The sequence below is a fragment of the Syngnathus scovelli genome, chromosome 10, assembly GCF_024217435.2.
Source record: "Syngnathus scovelli strain Florida chromosome 10, RoL_Ssco_1.2, whole genome shotgun sequence".
Lineage (NCBI taxonomy): Eukaryota > Metazoa > Chordata > Actinopteri > Syngnathiformes > Syngnathidae > Syngnathus > Syngnathus scovelli.
Window position 1 is genome coordinate 7,253,489 of NC_090856.1, and position 23,125 is coordinate 7,276,613.

The 23,125-nt window shown below is 38.4% G+C and overlaps 1 long non-coding RNA gene across 2 annotated transcripts in view; it reads right to left on the bottom strand.

The window, feature by feature from the left end:
* LOC125969947 (uncharacterized) overlaps positions 1 to 18,286 on the bottom strand; it is a 44,276-nt gene extending 25,990 nt beyond the window's left edge. For both annotated transcript variants that reach the window (XR_007481856.2, XR_007481862.2), the window contains exons 1-2: positions 17,928 to 18,286; positions 16,392 to 16,463 (exon numbers count right to left, since the gene is read on the bottom strand). This is a non-coding gene — a long non-coding RNA (uncharacterized lncRNA). The remainder of the gene's footprint in view (positions 1 to 16,391; positions 16,464 to 17,927) is intronic.
* Between the last annotated feature and the right edge of the window lie 4,839 nt (positions 18,287 to 23,125).

Below are 23,125 nucleotides of genomic sequence, written 5' to 3' on the forward strand. Positions count from 1 at the left end.
AGACGTCAAATGCCAATCACTTTTCAGAAAATTACTTTTTCACTTTAGCAAAAAATGTCTTGATGAACAAGTCAGAGATTGTATTTGTTTCTCTGAAAGTCACGATCAGAGGATTCAGTGCCCATTTTGTCCGGCGTGTCAACACAATTAGGGGAAGCTCCCGCTGTTGACGGCTGACAGAAGTGTTGAGATACCATATAGTGTAGGTTTATCATAGCTTGACAGATTGGCAAGACAGAGCGAGATTGTCATAACATCCCTAAACAGGAACGATGCAGTTGATTGAGACTAATTGACAGCAGGAGAGGTAAAACTTCAGGGTGATGTGTTTAATTTTTTCCTCCCCTGCCATTTACTTGTCATCACCTGACAAGAAGCTTTTTGCCGATGCAGGCAGTTCATCTCACACCTACGCCTAGCTAACTCTATAGCAGCGGTAGAGGACAAGCCAAAAGGGCATCAGGTGAGAGTGCGAGTCGAGCTGGCCCTTGTCCTCGTCTGTCGGAGATTATTTCGCGGGTCACGACTGGTGTGCCGGTGGTTTGTCACGCGCCGCTTGCTGTAATGTCACCAAGACCACCCTTGCAGAACTCGGTCCAGCTGGGGGCTGTCACATCTCAACTAAGCAGTCCGTGACTTTTAAAATACCCTCACGAGGGTGAGATGCTAATTTAGCAAGGGTAACGCAAACTGGGAAGTGTGTTCTGAGAGCCGTAAACAAATCACTATCCCAAGTAAAATTCCAGCCAGAATGAAAGAATATTTTAAGAGGTATACTTTCATTGTTCAAACACCATCAATGTAGTATTTATTAAATTCATTGATTAATCGGCATCTAATCGATTATCATTGTTTAAATTAAAATGTCAAAAATCCTCAAATTGGAGGCTCTCGATAAAAATAATTATCGGATTTCTGTAGTCCTTCATGAAAGCAGGCTGGCTGGTCAAGAGCAAATGTTAATTTGAGGTGGCTTTCTGTGCCTTTAAACATATTTTGGATTCCGATTTAAAACCCGTCTTTACTTTTTTCTAACCAATTAAGTTTTTGAGATCATTTCAGTTTTATTTAATTGTTTTTTAAAGGGGTTGTATGTAAGAGATTTTGATTTTTCATCATTCAATCATTTTAGTTTCAATAATATCCCCCAAAAATTATTTTAAAACACGTTTTGTTTTTTGAATTAATTCTCTACTTATATTACATGGACCATGCCTCACCGCACATTTCTGTCCCAAAGGGGCAAATTGCAAAACTGCTGGATCAATAACTACATCATGTGTAACAGCAATGCACTTACTCCACCATTCATGGGAATACCAGAACATGAGTTTTACACTGATATGTGGAGTAGAGTTATAGAATTGTTGTTAAGGCCGAGACCCTTTGTCGACGCTGTCCTCAAAACCCTGCTGCCTCATGAGCACGTATCCTTCTAATCAGAAAGGATAAGCCACATTAAAGTTGGATAGAGAGCATGAGATATGCTCGGATAAAAACTCTTGTAGGCAAGCTTATTTGAATTGTGCTCACCTTCAAACATGCTCAAAGAGAGTCACTTGGAAAGGTAAAAGGTTGTCTGCAGCTCAGCAATTTGCATTTCCTTTTTCCTCAAGTTATCACTTTTTGAGAAAATTCTCATCGCTGCTCAAGGTACTTCAGCTTACTTATTATACGTGAAAAATATTTCGCTTGCTCTTTTTAAATGCTGTCCTTTCGGATCACATAAATACCATTGCATACTTGAAGCAAGTATTATCTTGTGGGTGAGTTGGGCTGAAGGAAATGCCGACAGAGGCCTTCCTCGTTAAACATGCAACATTAGTTTTTGCGATTGCATCATTACGTCTGGCGGTGTATGTCAAGTGTGTGTTCTCCTGTGTGCCAAGTGCAAGGTGTTTGTAATTTCACTCTCATCTTCAGTTTGCTAATTAACATGACAGCAAGACAAATGGACACGCACAACTGCCTGCTTCCATAGCACAAAATGCATGACACCTTACATGCTTCTTTGTGGGAATACCCAAAGTACATTAGAGTGTAGATTCTCAAAAGGAATCAAGTTGGCTGGAGTTTTATCTCATATTGTTTACACCACAGTTAATGCAATTCAAGCAATTTCAAATTTTAATTGCCGGTGAACGTCGTTAAATGTTTCAGATTAAACAGCCAATCCGAAAAATGCCATCATTTGTAAAATACGCATTCCCTGATCATGAGAGCAACAGTGGTAAAGTGTAATAGAGTATTTTTTTTTCTGCGTGTATCTCGATATTCATGATAAAATTAATACAGGTTCAGTGAAAATTAAGCGTTTTAAAAAAATCATCATCATAAAATATTGATATTCATGGCAAGAAGCAGGTTGATTACAACAACAAAAATTGCTGAGTTGCTTTTACTAATATATTTTTTGTTCAAAAAGCAGGAAAGCAATTTTTCACACTTCCAAAACTTTAAATATTCTTTTGAATTGCCCGTCTTTTTTTTTTTTTTTTTAATATGAAAGTCTGTTGCCTTGAAACTTTGAGTCCACTCTACATTTTTTGTCTATTTTCCAGTGCAGTGTACAAAAAATGTCCATCAAAATATGCTTGAATATACTCTGGGAGAACTCCAGAAATTATTTTTAGCATGAACAGATACAACAGAACAAATTCTATCTATCTAAGTCCAGCATCAATTAAAAATTCTGAAAGGTACTCTCCAACTTCATTATAAGCAGCAATAAATGCCAGGTGTCCCAATATTGATAAATGTATTTCTTTTTACAAATAGTATGCACTACATTAGCGCATTAAATAAAGGGGCCCTTTACTTCTTCATATTATTCTCTGTTGTCTGCTTTTTGTGCACTTAATTGCACAGAGGAGTCAGTCGTCTTGTCTAAGCAGAGCCTACTGTACATCACGCAGCTGTCTATCCTCACATAAGTTGCTCCTCTCTTGCTTTCTCTTTGTTTCTCTCTCTCACTTCTACCATTAATCTTCCCCATATCCCTCCATCTGGAATACCTGATTTGGCTGAGAGCTTTTACACTTCCCTTCGCTGCCTCCGCCTTATTCCGGAGACTCGCAAACCGCAATGTGCTGATTTGAAAACACATGCACACGATGGAAGACTTATCCAATTACACTCGCTACAAGAAGATCTAAAAGCCTGTGCCAAGCCACAGTGCCTTTTGGTCTAATAGCAATTCGGATGTGTCTCATTGATATCCTATTTCGAGGCTCGTGTAGCATACAGCAGGTTGCTAGGTCACCTGCTTAGGGTGTCACAATAAAACCAACATAAAATCTCCAGGAAGTCTATTTAATTTAGAAATGGGGGGTTTTTACATTAAAAAAAATGCGCATCATTGCATCTGCAGAGAACATCTAATAATGAGATATCATTTTATTGTACACCAAAATGAATATATTTCTAGATAAGCAGCCAGGCAAACTTGAGTTACTGATATTTACAAAGTTCAGAATAATAACAATGCTAATGTCAATAAAAACACAATAATGCCCCAACCTGATTACGCAGCCTGTATAGGGAATAGAAAATTAAATTTGATATTTGAGAACTTGCCTGTGTCTGTATTGTATTACACAAGGGCTGGGTGGTGGAGGCGGCCTGGAATTTAATAAACCTGACAAAAAAATTAAAATGCATATTAACCGAGGATAAGGTAGGGATATTCCTTTTTTTCTAAAGTAATCACGAGGTTTTATTCATTTGTGTCATTAGTCAAAATGACAGCTGCTCCCTGCAGGCCGCACTATTCTTCTCTTGCACTCGGTAGAGAGGGAAGGAATAATAATAAATGTTTACAACACTCAGGTAACAGAGTAAATATTGGACTCATCAATTATGGGGGTAAGGGACCCAGCCATCAAATCCCATGTTTATTGTTACTGTTGGGGCAACATAAAACCTGACAGTGGCTGGTGGTCACACAATATGTGCTCGCGACGGAAAGCTGTGTGTGCGCACTCACACCTACACACTTTCTTTTGTTGAGTTAGCTCACCTATGTCAAGCAGGGGAGAAAAGAAGCTTGGTAATGTTGTGTTGGGTGAAGGTTAGTTGGATGCTGAGAGGGACTAAACATTTAAATTAAACTGCTGTCATCAAAAGTAAAGTATACTTAACTGAAAGCTCTGGAGATAATAAAAAAAAAAACTCCTGTATGAAATGTGGGTTCTTTTGTCAAGAAAAGTGTGGTTCTTGGATGTTATAAATGTGGCAAAGAAAACTACTTTGAATCACTTCTTTTTCCTTGCTACAAGAGAAATCAGGAAAAAAAAATAATAAAAGAGAACTGAATGAAGATGTACGGTTACAACAATAAAATTCTAACAATGGGGAATGGTTTTGAAAATGAAGCAGATCAAAAGAAATACATTTGAAAATGTATGTGAAAATGTCACAACAAAAGGGGTTCAGAAAATGGATGGTTGATGGAGGATGATAATATGAAAAGAGGTTGAGAAGAGAATCATCAGTTACTAAAACTTCTTCAATTTTTCTATATTTCTGTAACATTTTACCATGATATTTTAGTCCAAAAAATATTTCATGCGTTTTGGCTAAAATATTACATCAGTCTGTATTTTATGTATTTCTGGTAATATTTTTCCTATTCATTTATTAAATCTTTTAAATTTACTACATGTAATTTGAGCAAATTCGTTCAAACTAGTAGCCTTTGCATTAATTGTAGCTTCTCAATTTCAAAACGGTCGCTGACCCCAAGTCTGGCCTTATTTCTCACTCTATTTGTTGACAGCACATTTTATGCAGAAAAACTAGTTGTAAGAAATGCGAACTAATCATGCGTCCCATTTGCCCCAAACTCCCTCATTACAACACCACATGATTGCTGAGTTGCTTTTAGAAGCAGCTGTTCATTGGGACCAGATGAACACACTTACAGGTGTTTCCTTTCTCTGTGGTCATATTAAAAGCTTCCAATATGAAAAGAACCTGCAGGTGTTAACAGACTGATGGAAATGATATCCGTGCATGTTCAGGTCTTTTTTTTTTTTTTGCAAGCCAAACACAACAAACAGATTTCGTTTTGCAGCCTCAGCGTCCCTTGACAACCGTTTTTGGCGGCTGAAAGCTGAAGGGAGCCGGGAGCGGAGCAGGTGGTGGCGGCATGTAAAGCTTATGACTTAGCTTCACCGTTACAGCTGTGATCAGACTTGTTTCGTGACACAGCTGAATACGAGGGGAGGTGGGGTAATTAATTAGAAACACGCATATGTGCACACACACACATGCAAACCTGAGCACACAGAATAACCTCGTAACATTCAAACCCCGGCCGGGTCATACCAAAGACTATAAAAATGGGACCCACTGCCTCCCTGCTTGGCACTCAGCATCATGGGTTGGAATTGGGGGGTTAGATCACCAAATGATTCCCGAGCGCGGCACCGCTGCTGCTCACTGCTCCCCTCTCCCCCAGGGGATGGATCAAAATCACACAGGGATGGGTTAAATGCAGTGGACAAATTTCACCACACCCAGATGTGTGTGTGACAATCATTGGGACTTCAACTTTAACATACACTCAGTGGGACCAATCTATAGTTTAATACCGAGAAGCTGCATTTAACGTCCTGCTCATACTGAAAATGACATTGTTGAGCAATATATTCAAACCAGCAACAAAATGACCTTTAATGTGAAACTGCAAAAGATGGAATGGAATGAAAATTAAATGTCTCAAATACAGTGCAACAAAATTCGTTTTTCCAGTTTCAATCTGCCCAAGTGACATAAAAAGATGATGACACCGAACCCGAGGGGTGCAAACATAGGAGGGAGGAAGAGTTGGGGGGGGAAAAGCAACTCCCAAACTATGCTCCTATAATAGGGGCACCGTGTGGGATGTGGAAAAACATCCCATCTTGCAGCAATATAATAATAAAATACATTACACCAAAATTTGAGGACTCGCGCATGTGGAAGGTCGAACGGGTGTCGGCTGAGGGAAGTGACGCAGCAAAGACACGAGGAGGGGGGTCAAGAAGTGGCACTTAGGCGCCTCGTGTCATCCTCAGCATGACGCACTGTGACAAAGGAAGGGAGAAGGGAGGGGGAGCTAAGAAGGTGTTGAGTTGGAGGAGAAAAGTATGTAATATATCTTGTTTATGTGATGGGCCGTGGCCTTCATTTCCACTTAACTCCCGACTCATTGTCTTGACTGTGTAATGGATGATGACATGAGCAGGTTGCCATGGAATCTTATCTAGAAAGCAAATGTGCACGGGAGGAGTGGAGCGCATGTAGAAAGGATCCTTTTTTTTTTTATTTATTTTTTTTATAAACTAAAGTTCCACCTGAATCGTAGTTTGCACCATAAATATAAATTCTCTGATTATTTGTTAAATAATTGTGCGTGGACTAACATTAAAATTTCAATTTTTACATCCTTGTAAATCCACCAACTCAATGAATAAAACAAACCACAATATGTCCATAATAAAGTGGCAGATAAACCGTATAAATAAAGACAACCTTAAAAATTTTGGAAATAACTCCAAGTACAGGCACACTAAACAAACAGACCCATTTAATTTGCAACTTACATATAAATAAATAACACGCAAAATTGGAAAATCAATTTAAACAACATATTGAATGGCCATTATGAGTCCATATTAAAATTGTGGTGCAGCTGTGCCTCAATCATCGAGTGTGCGAGGCTGCCAAACGGTGGGAACACACTTTCACCCACACACACAAGTATTGCATAGCAAGCTAATAAATTGCTCTAACACACTCTGGCAGCAGTAGAATCTACCACAACCACATCCCTCTTTCCAACAACTAGTCGAACTTCTAATTTAGCAGGATTTAGCAATGAAAATAGGACCCAAGCCCCCCAGCCAGCCAGCAAGGAGGTAGGAATTGAAGGCGAAACCTCTGGAAAGGCCACCAGAGTGATCTGGTAGGAGGAGATCATAAGTGTGAGGATGATGTCACATGCATAGATGTGCACACATGAATAGGATTCCGGCTGCAGTTTCAAAGCCAGATGACTCTGTGGTTGCATGTCAGCTGCAAGGATTAACGTGCAAAAGTAAAAAAAAACCTGTTTGAGCACTATCCCTACTAAAATGTTTCTGCATGATTATGTTGGACACCAAAAAAAAAAAATCATTTGTCATTATATACCAAAAAATGTAGTGATCCTTTTATGAAAGTACAATAATAATATTGCAAGAAGACAAAACATCTCAAAAGTTGCTGAGATCTCAACATATCTTGCAAGAGTTTTGCTGAGTGAGCATTTTGAATATTATCCTGCAAGTGTTGTTGATGCAACCAGACAAGGGGACCAGCAGGGGTAAACAGGACAAGTGAGATAAGAATTGGAGAATTGAACCAATTGTGATTCAGTGTTAGCATCGCAACATCGTGAGTACACATCGTCCTGGCCTACTCACTACAATACGGCAAAGCAGCAGTAAATAGAAATGAAAAATAAAAGACATCAGTTTTTCATTTGGTTTTAAAGATAGAAATTGCAAAAAAATAAAATAAATAATACACACACACACACACACACACACACCCTCAATGCATTTACGCTACTTAGTATGGCTGTGCAGGGTGTCTGAGCTCAGGGGAACGTTTCAGAGCTAAATTGCAAATGTTCTCAGACTGAAAGAGTGAGCAAAAACAACAAAAAAGGAGGTCATTGAATCCCTCCTCATTTCTTTAAGCATTGACAGTCTCTATAAGCCAGCATGGAGGAGGTCGATTCTCTTGAGACTTCAGTTTTGACAGACTCGTTAGAAAGCACACGCACCCTTAGTCTATATGTTACATTTATATCCCTTCACCTCAGCGGTGTCGATAACAACTTAACGCACACACGTGTCAAATGTCAAGCGAAAGAACTAGAGGGAGGGATTACATTAAGGCTGACTGTGTGTCTTGAAAAATGGAATTTAAAAGCTTGCACAAGCACTCTCACACATTATTCTTTTATTTTATTTTAAGTGACAGCTGGTTGAGTAACACCACCAGAAGCTTGGGCACCGCCATGAGAACCAGACCTCATGGGCATCGTCAACCATCAAGTCTAATAAGTTTATCATTAATTGCAGCCTTTGGGGACATTTGTTCTTGAATTAATTAGTCTTCAACAACTCAGGGCTCATCAAAAATGAGAAACCACATTTCACGTAGTGAGCTGTCTCAATTTCACCCCCCCAGCCCCTCACTTGACATCTACGTGTTGGCCCAAAATCATCAATCTGCCAATTGGCCTGCCATTGTGTAAGTCCTCAGAGAACACAGTAGCACTGCAGGCAGTGTTATCCGAAGAAGTAGCCCTACATAGTAGCTTTTGATTAATTATGAAAAGCTCCATCTGAAAACAGAGAGCGGAGTACAGTATATGCTTCTATGTTGCTTTTGCTGCAATTAAAGCAAGTTTAAATAAATGAATGACTCATTATACATGTAAATGGACATATTTGTACTTAATGTGTGGATGTGAATGGACTGACATATGTATTATGTACATTTAGTAAAGCAAATAGACAGATGGGTAATTATATTAGGAGTGTGTGTGTGTGTGTGTGTGTGTGCGTGCGTGTGTGTGCGTGTGTGTGTGTGTGTGTGTGAGACAAACGCCAGATGCGCATATGAGAAAACAAATGTTTGCATTTTGTGTGTATCTGTCAATGCAGACAAATTTTTGCAGTATGTGTGCACATGAATAGAGGGACAATTGCACAATGAGATAAATGCGATACGGTCACATTGGTCCTCTGAAAATGATTTCAATATATATTACATCATAAGAACCTAAAATCAACCGACCTAAGTTCTCTAACGCAACGGTCAGAAGATACATATATGCGAGGCCGACATTAAGCAAGAAGGAGATTGGAATCATCACATGACAATCACCCCCCCTCTCTCTTTGTGTTCAATAGTCACACAAACTACAACTAAGCCTGCTCAATTCTCTAAGTTCCTGTAAATGAATTATACACCCCAACACTCCTACCCAGACAAAAACAACAATGCGATATTGTGTGGAAGATGGCTGTCTACTAAACAGAAGTGAAACATAATCTTTATCTTGGCAGAGGACAAATACATGGAACTCAAAGAGAAAGTTGGACAGCAACAAAGGGTATAAACTTTTACCACAATGACTTTACTGGCCCTCAAGCTCAATTTAAGATTCATTTGTCAAGAGCTTTTAGTTTTTCTTTTTTTTTTTGTAATTGGCGTGATGATGATTGGTTTGGAAATCGAGCAGTTGCTAAGCCCATAAAGAGAGTCACATACCACATAAAAACCACAGACTTACTGTAGCCTGATATTTAATGGAATTCAATATTGTTTTTGTTCACAATGTTAAGTGAGCAAACCCTTTCTTAGACTGTGAATAAAAGCAAGCAGAAAGTCTCAAGAGTTTTTTTGAGGGAATAGTTTTTGAATTGGTGAAATGATAATTCCATCTGGTCACATTCATTTATTGGAGTTGGGAGTCTGGGTAACATTTATGTTTGAGGAGCCTATCTGAGCAAATTTTAGTCTATACAAAAATTATTTTTACAATCCTGCCATTGACAGAAACAGCCGTGAGGTGATATGCAGCAATAAACTATAACAGAATTAATCAGCAGTGACTAACAATGTCATTTTTATGGAACATCTTTTTTCTCAATATAAAGGCTACATGAGGTGATCCAACAGGATTCTTTTGACATTTCGTCTTTTCTGACAACCTGAACTAGGGCGGCATTAACGGGGTGGTTCAAGAAGAAAATAACGCCAGTGGAAAAGATGGCAAGTGGAGCGAGTCATACTGCATGCGGAAGTCTCCCTCTTCACATTTCTTCGGCACAACCACTTGGGGCGATTGCCTGCTGAATCCGTGCTCAGTCAACTTTGGATCGGCAGTCACGTACGTCCTTTAAAAACCACCACGCCAAACATGGTTAGCAGCTTTCCTTCAGCTGCTGTCTATCAATGTCATACCGGATCAACAAGGCAGAACCCGTCTGACTCTCTGCTCCTCTGCTGTCTTCCACTGCTGCATCTTCCACCTCCGTTTGAGTTTTGTCGAGGCCAGGTCAGGTGCTTGGATGCAGCTCATGCTTGATTTATATGTTTGCATTTGTGGTTGTTAGCTTTGCAGCCTTGCTTTCTGGTACATTCATGGCCATCATGGGGGTTTTCCAATTTACTGATTGAGCTTAACTACTCACATCACCAGTAGGCCCTAGCACACATAACTTCATTTGTGCCTGACCACGAACATGTAATTTTAAAGTCACTCTATGTTCCCTATCAATCATCAATAGATGTCTCCCAGGGCTTTTTTGACTCTCATAGGCATTTTTTGATGACTGAACCTGGGCAATTTCAAACATTCTGTATTATTAGATTGATCTAACCCCCCAAATTTTATTTTATTCTAATGCTTGCTTATATCAGGCAAGACTTATCAAAAGAAGAATGTGTTTTTAATGCATGACAAAAAACAGTATAAATCTATTCCATTTCATTTCCTAAAAACTGAGCTGTTGTTCTATCTATCACAGTACCACACCTGAAGAATCTAAATGTGTTCAGTAGTAAAAAGATGAAAATATAACTGAAGAGTGGTCACTAATGATGTAGTTAATCATTAAATTGATACATAATGTAATGTGGGCAAACGTGTGTATAATAGGGACAGATCATGGCTACACAAGGGAGGACATTTTCTCAGTGCAGGCGGGACTGTGACAGTCATCAAGAAAGCAAAATTTAATCTATATTGGACACCACTGTCAGCATGAATGAAGACGTGTTAAACATACACGTCCCGACCATTTCTGTGTGTCTCTTAATAATGATGTTTGTATTTACATTATTGTAGGAGAACAAGTGGTCTGAAGAGAGCTGTTCATATTCACTCATTTAAGACATTACGTTCCCCATATATGCCTACAGTGCGTACTTCCCAGAATTTCCCGATATGAAAATGTGACCCCCCCCACCACAACCACCAAACCCTTCTATCTAGTCATAATTTGAACCACGGTTGAATGAAAAACAATAAAAAAATCTAATTAAAAGATAACCCAAGCCATTAGCTTCTCTCTATAAGTTTTAAATATAAGCACTAAATCTGGGAAAGAAAAATGCAAATGGCTGCAAAAATAAAACAGAACCCAAATTAATTTGTTTACGCTAAGTACGCACCCAATTCTTTTTAACAATAAACTGGCTCGTTCTATTGCCATTTTTATGCATTCCTAATATAGCAAAAGCCAACAACACTTAAAACATGGCGCGTGATGGTTTTGCTTCATAATAAACATGAAGCAACAAATGCAAATATAATCTCGAAAGCAATTGGCCTAATGAGATTAGGACATGCCTAGAATTACACAGTAGCGACTCCGGTCCATTTTGTGATGGCAGCTGAGCTGCATCACATTCAACAATAAAGTACTTAGGAGTAAACTCTTCATTTGCAAACTAACTTTGATATGTTTGTATTTTGTCATCCACACAAAATAACGGACTCCAATTACCCCAAAACTATAGCATCATATTTGTTTGAGGTGCACATTTCGAAGACTAATGTATAACTGATATAATTTATCTAAGTTTCGATGCATTCACAGGACAAAAAAAGCATTAGCACATTTGTTAGTGGACAAAACTTGCACTGTTGTGTCAGCAAAGCACGGGTGTCATGTCGGTGGTTAAGTTGAGTTACCAGCAACGCACATCAATGACGGTGTTGCTAAACCCCCAAAATAAACACATTCTATTTTTAAAATACATCATAACATCGAAAAAATGGCCAGCACTAGAGTCAAAATGCCTTTTCAAGAGTCATACACCACACTCCTCATAACTGCACATAGACTCTACTTATTGTCCACTTTGCTGTAAACATCCACAGTGATGTCACGGTATAAACTGTTTTGACCGTCACTGAGGATTTGGGATTCACACTTGTGCTGTGACATTGAAACCCCATTTTGCTCTCTGTGATAACATGAGGAGCCAAACGGTCCTATCAAAGGTGAAATTGGCAGCAGGGAATAAAAGTGCCCATCTTTTTGACCCCACACCCCCTCTATTTCCCACTTTGCACTCTCAGTTTCACTCAGAGCACAACTCCCATAAAATATTGGCTTCATCATCACCAAGGACGACAGGCCAATATGTTGGATGCCACTCTCCAGAGAAAAGCACTGGGGCTTCAACAACCCATAACAATAGTCTCCAAAAACACTAAAATCTGATGGGAATTCATTTTAGACGGGAGGGCACACTCTCTTCAAATCTCTATTACACTTTTACATTAAATCTCAGCCTGAGTGTCAGATAAGTTTGCAGTCATTTCTTGATGATGAGGTAGAGTGCACAAAAGTATACAACAGGGAAATTTCAGAAAAGTAAACTGACTGTGGCTGAACAATCTGTGTGCATGTTTTATCATTTATAGCAGGACTGTTATAATTAGCCCACAGCTTGAGATGGAGCAAGTTAAACCAAATAAAACGTGACTTTTATGCCGTCGAGTGTGTTTTGATTTGCTTTCTTGTAACTGTAATACCTTTGTCTCTTCCAATTTTATAACTTCCAATTCTATCACTTCAAGCTTCATTTGCTATTCTTTTAGAAACTTCACAACGAAACTCATCAAGGGTACCTAAAGCGTAAAACCCTCGTTTGAATATTACTTGCCAAAAATGTGCATTGTAACAGACAAGGTATTGTATTTTGCAAAAACTAATAAAAAAAACAAATTTTCAAAATAAAATGAAAACAAAAAGTCTTTTAAAAAAACAAAAAACAAAACGAAAATTAATTTAAACTACGTCTTGCCGAATAAAAAAAAAAAAAAAAAAAAAAAAAAAAAAGAGCAACTACTTTGCCGGAGCACTGCCCAGCTCCACCATCTTCACAAAAAGAGACTGTGGAGTTACCCATGCAGCTATTCTCTGGTGAAAGCCTTATCCCCATGCCATTTACACTGACAGAAAAGTAACAACAGCATGTTAGTTTTAAATTTAATTGCAACTGTCAGCAGCCTTTCAGTCCTGAAAGAGCAGTCATGTGACATAACTACAAACCAGACTCCTTCCTCCCCATCCTTTGAAGGACTACCATATGGTTCTGGGACCGGTTTTGGGGGACAAAATGACAAATGACATATTTTCGCTGACCAGGAAAGATAAACTGTAGGTGTACAGAAAAGCATGTGTAGTTGGTAATGCTATCTCATATACAGGACCATGAGGAGAGGTCACAATGGGAGTACAGATCACAGTAAACATACTCCTCCCACAAGAAAGCCTGGGGTATGTCATCATTTTTAAGTAGCAAGGAATAAATTCACTGGTGGTCAGAGTGCCCATAGCTGCCACTGTGAATGCATAAACAGGCTTCTGCTTTCCTATCTGCACCACAACTGTGTTGTGTGCTGGTTGCCTTTAAAGATCAAGAACAGCAAAGTAAAAAGATGAATAAAAGGCAACAAAGGGCAAACATATTCCTTTTGCACAACCACATCATTAACTTGAACCTCAAGTTTTTCTACAGCATACCGCAACACGATTTCCAACACAAAGGAACTGGATCAAAGGTTTACTAGTTGTTTTGGGTTTCAGTCATTTTGGTATGGTTAATAACACAAAACAGCGGTTACTGTATTCGTTCTGATTCACCCATTTCATTGTTTGCTACTCTAAATATTCCAAACGAAAAACTCAAAGCCAGCAATGTAAAACTTCCCGTGATGTGCTCAAGAATTTTAACAATGAGCGTCCATCTGTGGGAATTCACTCATTAGCACATTTGCTTTCACAGAGACAGCAAGAATGTCACTCGATATGCTGCAGACTGTAATCCGGGGAGTGTGACCTTTGTCTGGACAAGAAGCATGAAATATTATCCTACAAGAAAGTAGCACAAAGTCCTGTGCAGGATTTAAAACTAGGCACCAGTGCCACAGTAGAAAGATCAGAAGAAACAAAGGATAAAAAGTTGAAGGAGGTGCAAAAAAAAAAAATGTCTACACCTGTTGCCTCCAATTAAACTGACCACAGGAAGTTTCAATACAACCAAATATAACTAAAACATCAACATTCAGGTGAGGAATCCAAACCCAAATATAAAATATTACCAGACTCCAGTTTGAGAAAACCTGAATCACTGAATGGCTCGATAGTAAATCAAGAAAATAAAAGGAACAATTATCGTAACTTCAGTGATTTGTGTGCATTATTGTAAATGCAGGCATCTCAAAAGATTAATGTGTGTTAAACAGACATCTTTAAAATATACATAATATATTATGTTAAAATGCTGGAGATGATATAATTGGTAATATACATAGTTTCGCATGCCGAATGTTGATATGATGTGCAGCCTACAATTACCTGAGCACACACCAATCAGCCCTCATTACATTTGTGACATCTTTTGTAGAGATTAGCGGTACTAAATGTTCCTTTCATGTTGTCTACCATTAAAAGGGCAGGACTCACACATCACCACACTGACATATTTGCACTTTTCAGAGGCGGAGCTTAGCTTGCTCGCTACCAGAGAAGACTTTTGCCTTTCACATCGCCACAGCTTCCTGATGCACTTTGAATTTCAGTGAGCTAGATGGCTTGATAAATTGTTAAATTGTTAACACTAAGCGTGAAGCTGGTGTGTTTGGTATGTTTATTCATATGATATGTCAACTTACATTATACTTACATGGTAAACATAGAAGGTGTGTTAATGGCAAATAAAGGTGTCTGGTACATTCACAAATGCTGCATTGTGCTAAGGCGACCACAATACACTTGGAGTGAATCGCCTCAGGGTTCCTGCCTCTTTCTTTCTCTACTTCTGCCTACTGAATATTTTTTTTATTGGAAATGTACTGAAATAGAAGGAGCAATTAAACGAGAGAGTGGAGTTTACATTAGCTGGGTACAAGGTTAGAAGGTAACATTGTATAATATTGTGGAATATAATTATTTTATCTTGTATTATATAGTAATGTTTTAATGACTAACAATTCCAGGGCTTCTATTATGTTACTACTGAAATAAATTAAAGTTGTTTTTTAGTTTATTGTTAGTATTATTCAATGAATTTTTTTGTGTGTTATTCCAAACACGATAAAGACGTGTTTACGATAAAGACATAACAACTATAACCTTGGAGTTTTCAGAGAAATTACTTAATATTTTCCTATCATTTGCATTTGAATCTGCGGTTGGACAAATGCAGTCAGCAACAAGTCACATTTAAATAAGTGCTCTTCCAAGGCATGTGTGCAACAGCCTCCTGATGTCAATTGTCATGTCGATATAGATAGAAGAAAACACAATTTTCATAGTCTCGCATAGAGTAGCAATTTTCATCCCTACTGAGAGGAAAGCTCTTTTCGCCAAGTAAAGACAGTGGTGTCACACAGCAATGCTGATAAAATGATAGTTATAATAGTGGAAAAGGACACATCAAATTACATGATATGTAATTTTCATGTAATGTTCAGCAGTATCCATATGAAATCTTATTGTGCTTGCTAACTTTTGATAACATCTGTTTCCTAACAGTCCAAGGCTTTCCTATTTAAAATGTTCTTTGTCACTATATTGAACCCCAAGACAAATTTGGTTTTCAATTGACAATTTATACTGCCACAAAATTTAAGTTCACAATGTACATATGCAACACCATAAAACTGTATCAAATATTTCAATTTTACACAGTTTTAGTTATCAGTGTGTATGTGGTATGTCTGCTAGTCTGTATGTGTTGTGTGTATGGGCGAGGGAGTCAGTTTGAATGTAAATCACACAACTTAATTGAAGACCTACTTAGCGGTTCTATAAAAGTTAGTTGGAAAGGAGATCTGAGGTAGGCAGGCCATGATATTCACTTTGTATTTTTCTTCTCTATTTGGCTGAGTACCTTTATGACCTAGAGCTTACTTACTGAAAGAAAAGGTCTACAGGGAAAAGCAACGGGAAGTGGAAATTAATCTTACATGGCAAGATGAAGACTTAGTTGTCAAATTACCACTGACATGATTTTTTTTTTCCTTTAAAACTTTTTTTTTTTTTTTTTTTTACAGAGACTCATAATGTCATTATAATGAGCCTTAAAAATAAATAAATAAAACATTAAGACTGAATTAAGAGAAAATGTGTGATCCTGGTTTGCAAGAAACGATTCATGTACAGCCTATTCTTGTGAATGTAACCAAATCTGAAGTAAAAGTAAAACTAGAAATGTATTTTTAGATGATACTGATGAAGGGCAAAATAGTTGTTTCTCATATTTTCCCCAAACCACTGAATGTTAAGTTTACTGACACATGCATGTTATGCAGCCAATGTACATACCTTAGTGTCCAGTGCTGGGTTTACTCTCACCAAATCCAGCCGTGATAGGCTCCAGCTAAATCCACAGTGACCCTAAAGAGAATGAAAGAAAAACATTCAATGAGTTCTTTTTTTAAGTTTAATTATTTTGAACAAACTCATTATCATGTTTTGATTCAATGCACTGAAACAGAAGCAGGAAATTTATTGACAGGAAATCCACACTAAGGATGTGCTTTGGTGGAAACTTCATCCTTAATTTGTTATGATGGGACACACACACCTTTATAAAGAGGAAATCATGGCTCAGATAAACAAAGAAGGGAAGAAAAGCTCAGCAAAACCAACTAAGTGTATCATTTGGTCTTTACAGCGTAACAGTATTGAAGTCGACGGTGACGACAACAGATTCACGGCTCATTACGTTGCGTAATAGTCTTGGCTTCACATATATTTTAAAAGCCCACTTGCTCCTATTACACTGATAAATCAGTCAGATTGTGCAGCAGTCAAAACCAAATAATACTTTCCCTCTATATTATCTTTTAAAACATCCTCAGTTGAAATGTTGAGTCTTTGTGGGAAAGGACATTTGAACTTCTGAATACAGAAAAAACCCAAAACGCAACGATTCTTCACCCTCACATCTTGAATAAATCTTATTACTGTATATTGCTCTAAAAATGTGGATGAGGGAAGATGCTGTGAAAAAGGTTACAGCTGACAGCTTTTCGGGCTGTTTTGTTATGCGACGAGCCATCTGTTGTAGGGTTCCTCGCAGGCTAAAAGCTACCAGTAAATATAAACATTGTGTTGTGCAGCTACCCAAAAAGTAATTAACTAGATTTCTGCTTTCAAAGTGACAACGCTGTTGACCAAATTGTATTTTGCTTTGCATTTTAAATCATTTTGTGTACAGAAGACAATCTTATCAAAGCAATCCTCATTGACCTGCAAAATTGATTGGTGTTTCTGTAATATCGTCACAGCCCGGCGGATATCTTTTATGGTAGTCTGGAGCGAGACAGCGTAAAGAGCAGTTTATCCAAATACAATGTATATTATTCATTCTATATAGATCTATATTATATTTAATTAAGGTGATTCATATTCACATTTTAATCAAATAATCACATTATTAAATTATTGTAATAGAATGACAAGTGATCAAGTATTTAATTTCCAACAATGGATATTATATTCAATGGTGAGAGTGAGTGTGCTCTGCCTGGATGTAGACAGGAACATATTTGGGGGTAGTGGGCCACTAGAGATTTATAAAAACTGTAAATGCTTCCAAGTTGGACATTTTAAATATCATTTGATCTGGATTAGTGGTTGCGCAAAACCACTGGAGGTCATCACACTGGTGTTTGGGTAAGTCAGAGAAAGGGGAATGAAAGAAAACAGCGACTCTGGAAATGAAATTTGCATTGGGAAAATAGTCTCTGGTGAGGACTAGAAAGAGCACAGTGTTAAAAACACTTTGTAATAAAACAAATCCTACATGGGAGAAAACCTTGAGTCACAGGAAAAAGGGCCATGGAGTACACATACTTGTTCATCAGAGAGTGACAGCGTTCACATTTGATGATGACATATCAATCCTCGTGCGATCCATCCCAATATTGGTAATTTGCTGCACTTATAACTGCATCTCTGATCATAACCTATTTGTGACACTTGCACAAATGTTTCAAACAAATTGCATGTGAGAGCATAAATGTCATCTAATGCACTCTCTGAATGTCAAAAATGCAAATTAAGTACGACATTTGCTCAAAAATACAAAATCAAAACACGTTCATATTAAGTTCGTAATATAACAACTAAACACTATGAAAACTTGCCTTAAATGAAAGCTTGCTAAGGACTATGACAAACTGCGGCAACATGAGATAAGGACACACAATGAACCAACCAGACTGGAAGAAAGCACTGAACTAAATACAAACAAACTGAGGAGACAATGAAGAACACCTGGGCAAGACGCCTGGGCTTGGAGCGACCCGATTGGTTAACACAAGGGACGTGGTTAACAAGCACAGGTACACCCACCACCTTTGTATTGATATACGCACCTACATATATGTCATTTTAATAGTCGTATGTGAATGAGGCTCAAAGGACAAATAAAATAAATAGTATTCTGTAGTCTGGGATTAATTTACACTGCATTAACGAGAAGTGTACATAGACATTAGCAAATGTAACCAAATACTAAAATGCATGTTGTCCTAGTTACTTCCAACACATTATATTCGGTGACTATTGTTAGTTCTTTCTTAAATAAAACACATCAATAAATAAATATATCCATCCATCCATCCATTTTCTGAACCGCTTAGTCCCCACGGGGGTCGCGGGCGTGCTGGAGCCTATCCCAGCCGGCATCGGGCAGTAGGCGGGGGACACCCTGAACCGGTTGCCAGCCAATCGCAGGGCACACAGAGACAAACAACCATTCGCACTCGCACTCACACCTAGGGACAATTTGGAGTGATCAATCGGCCTACCAAGCATGTTTTTGGAATGTGGGAGGAAACCGGAGTGCCCGGAGAAAACCCACGCGGGCTCGGGGAGAACATGCAAACTCCGCACAGGGAGGGCCGGAGGTGGAATCGAACCCGCACCCTCCTAACTGTGAGGCGGACGTGCTACCCAGTGCGCCACCGAGCCGCCTAAATAAATATATGAATAAGATAAAATCCTTACCAACATTTTTAAAAAGTAAAATGGTGGGAGAAAAAAGAAGTAACCGTTGTCTCACAATGGTAAAATACAATATTCGTAGTTAGTGCATTTTTGCAATGATCAAAAACAAAGAAGCTCCATAAGCTTCACTTTAACTTTGAGTTTAAATCTCTGAGAATCAACAGCAATTTTAATGATATGTAATTAAGGCCTAAACAAATTTGCCCCAACGGATACGATTAATGTGGAACTTATTACAGGCTATGGCACCCAAGGGGGTAATACATTCATACTAATCTCATGGTTGTCAGCCTTGGGGCTTCACAGCTATTGAAATGCCTTCGCATTAAGGGCAAGAGTAGACAGGAGGTAGAGAGTCCTGGGAGTTAAAATTAGAGCTGTGATAAATGACCTGTACACTGGCTTATGCTGTCAAAAAAAGAAGACAAGTAGGAACAACACTAGATGCATTTTCTAAATCCTAGCTTGCGTCTGTTGGGAATTCTCCACTATGACTGACAGAGGAGGAGGATAAGTGTGTTTTCATGATGTTATTCTTTCACCACATTGTTTTGCATTAAACCAAATAGCTTCACAGGCAATCGTAAATAATAATAACAATGCTTACAGCGCTATATGGTGGGCATTCTTCTTCTTTGATATTGGTCTTGTACGGAATCTGATGAAGTGGGAGTTCCGGGCAGGGCCATACAGAAACCTGATCATCAACCAATCAAGTTCATGAGCGTCACGTTCCATATAATGATTATGTATCACCGGTGCATGACGAATCACCACTTTTGGCCTTGCGGTTGCATTAATTGCTTGCACGCAAGCATCTCCATTACTTGGATTGGGCGGAGTTAAAAGCATGCAAATAAAAAGTGGCTCTCAAATCTTTCAGGCTGCAGACAAACTGGAGACAGTGGCATTGACAAAAAACTTAATGTCAGAAGAGGGTCGGTGAGTGATGGAGCCTTACCGGAGCGCTCCGAGTATGTTTAGCACGGAAACACTCCTCATTCACGGAGCTAAAAGCCTTCACAAACATATTGCACCAAATTGCTTTGTTGGGAGTCGGACAAAAAGAAAAATGACCTCATTCGGAAATGCAGATGTTTATACACTAACTTTGTAGGTACTTAGTAGTGAGTATCAAAAACTGTAATACTACATACCACCAGTACCCTGCCATAACACATTCCATCAGTATTCTTATATTTAGTTTAAAATTAAGTAGTGGAGATCTAAATTTATGATTTACACAGAGGAAATAACACAAGCGATGATCTTTCTTTCAAAAGAAGCGATGTACAATATACCGTATTGGTTTTCTTGCCAGCGACTTGTTTCTTGTATGGTTACACGGCCAGTTAGAGTCCTTTCTCCCTTCCAAGCATGACGACTTCTCCAGATGTTAGAAGATGAGAACAAGATGTTGAAATGGTATTGTGTGCATTAATATACTGATGCGATGACCTAACTTCATCACACCGGCCACCCGAAAAATAAGGTAAAAGCACCTTGGATTATTTCTTGTGTTCGGCATGTTTAATTAGATACAAATTTTTGATGGTGGTTGCCAATGAGTTTTTTCTCTACTGTTATTTTACCATCGATAATGTTTTTAGTAATCACTTTTTTCACAGTTTACATATAAGCAACATAGATTAACCGAAATCCATCCGCGTCTTGTTATGGTACAAATGTGTAAGTGAGCTGCAATATACAGCACAAGAGCTGACAAAAGAAGTTCTTTATGTATAAGGTAAACTCAAGAGTAACAACCACTTCACAGAATGTGTGTGTTTGGATAATGTTTACGTATGTGCAATCTTCCCACCACCCCCACTCATAAAGACAGCTTCAGCAACGTAAGGACCATGGTAATTACACAGCTTACAGCATTGAACGTAACCCTGCCAATTAACCTTGCCGAGATCTCTGTAAATGTTTCCTCCTGCTCGATGAGCATTTAAACAATCCACCACCCAATACACATCCTGTTTTTGTTCGATATTATTGTAAGAAATACACCCACTCCAGCAAGCATTATTAACAAATTGGCCTACAGTTCCATGAGGGTTGCAGAGTGGATGCACATGGGTCAGCCGACCTCCTAAAGATAATGGCTTAAATTGCTTTCAGATTGCAACACTAGCATTGCATTTAGGTTAGATGAGATGAATGTTTTGTGAGCAACGAGCCTGTCCGTATGATATCATCGTACTGATGGAATTGCGAATATTTAACTGCCAAATCCTGATGATGTAAACAACCGGTATTCATTACCATTTTGTATGTATAAATGTCAAATTACAGCTCAACAAGAGGAAATCCGCCACATGAAAAAAATGAAAACGCATGCACTGTATAAATGAAAATATCCAGTCAAAGCTTTGTGTAAAGTGAAGCATCAGTGAGCATGTAATCCTCAAAGAATTTCCAGTGGTGGTGGAGGCAGACAAGGATGATGTTGCACAGCTCCAGAAATGAATGGCCTTATTATGAAAGATACAGCTGAATGATAGCTTTGAATTTAGAGTATTACCCTCCAAGCAAATCCATTTTGGAAAAGAGATTTCTTTATTCATTTTAGTGGTGAGAAAGGATAAAAACGAAATAAATAATGAACAGTATTGTTTTTCCAAATACACAAAGTGATTTGACATTTAGATACTGTGAGGCCTTTTTCCAGTGAAAAGTAAACCAAGTAATAATATCAAGAAAAGTTAAGTTGCATCCTTCTGTGGTTTAAGCACAATGCTCCAACAGCTTTATCTTCGGAAGAAAAGACATGCTGGCATTTCCATCGCTAATGTGTTTTCCACCGCCTTTGAGACTGAAACGGCATTTGTTTCAAATTATGCCCACAAAAGCTGCTGCTGCTCCATTGTGTTGAAGATGGTTTATTTGCCAAAGCACTTTGCATATTCCCATGAAGCCCGAAGAACCCTGCAGCCGACACAAGCCCAATCAGAAAGCACCTAATAACAGTCACAATAATCAGAAGGATGTGTTGCAATCACTGCTACGCAGCAAGAGTCCCGCTCACAGGAAACAGCGTGAGCGCCAGCTATCAAACAGCAAGAGGCCCGTGATACTGTCAAAATCAATGCTTTCAGACTTGCTTATTAATAAACATGACCAATTAAGTTAGCAAACTATTTACCAACACTCTGTGTCAAGATGCTTTTTAACAGCACCCGTGTGTTATGGTTGTATAATGACATTGAAACATAATATAAAAGGTTTCCACCTTTTATACAGCCATTTGACAATTACAATATTCTTTCACACTTACTAGCTACAGTCACATCATTTCATACAGTTTGACTATGAAAGATGAGAAACCCAAAACAACAAAATATCGTTGAGGGAACCTTTATAAACTCCATCATTACCAATATAGTATATCTAAATTGCCATGATCTGTGTTTTGGTGCTTGCATTTTTTTTTTTTTTTTCTATGTTCTTGTCTTCTCTTACTCATTAGGTTTTATTTCCATCAGTTTTTGTCAGCCCAGTCTTTTGTGTCTACCAACCAGCTCCCTCCTGCCACCTGAGTCTTTCTTTCAGTCTTTATTTGTTCATTGTTCCTGTTGCTATTGAAGTTATTATTATTATTATTATTATTATTATTATCATTATTATTATTATTATTATTATGAGCTTCATTGTGCTTTGACTCCCTGCTCCCTTGCACTCGGTCCTCCAACTTTTGACACAAATATCACCACAAAATCCTTCAGTTGTTGATACAAAATAGTTTAAAAATCTTAATATGAAATTAGGGAGTGTTTGTGTGGACACCGCTGGGTGGAGTATCACAAGGCTCGAGATGACCGGGTACACGGTCCCATTTTGTGCGTCATATAGAGACACTGGAAGGCAAAATTGTGAGCAGTTGTGTAACACAGCATGCTTTTGTCACATGCATAAAAAGTCGGAAGAGGAAGCGAAGCTATTCGGTTGACAGTCCAGGAAGATGGCAAAAATGTTGGCACATTTAAGGTTGAACTGCAAGATGAGCACTCTGGCGTGTAATCGTGCGTTCTTTT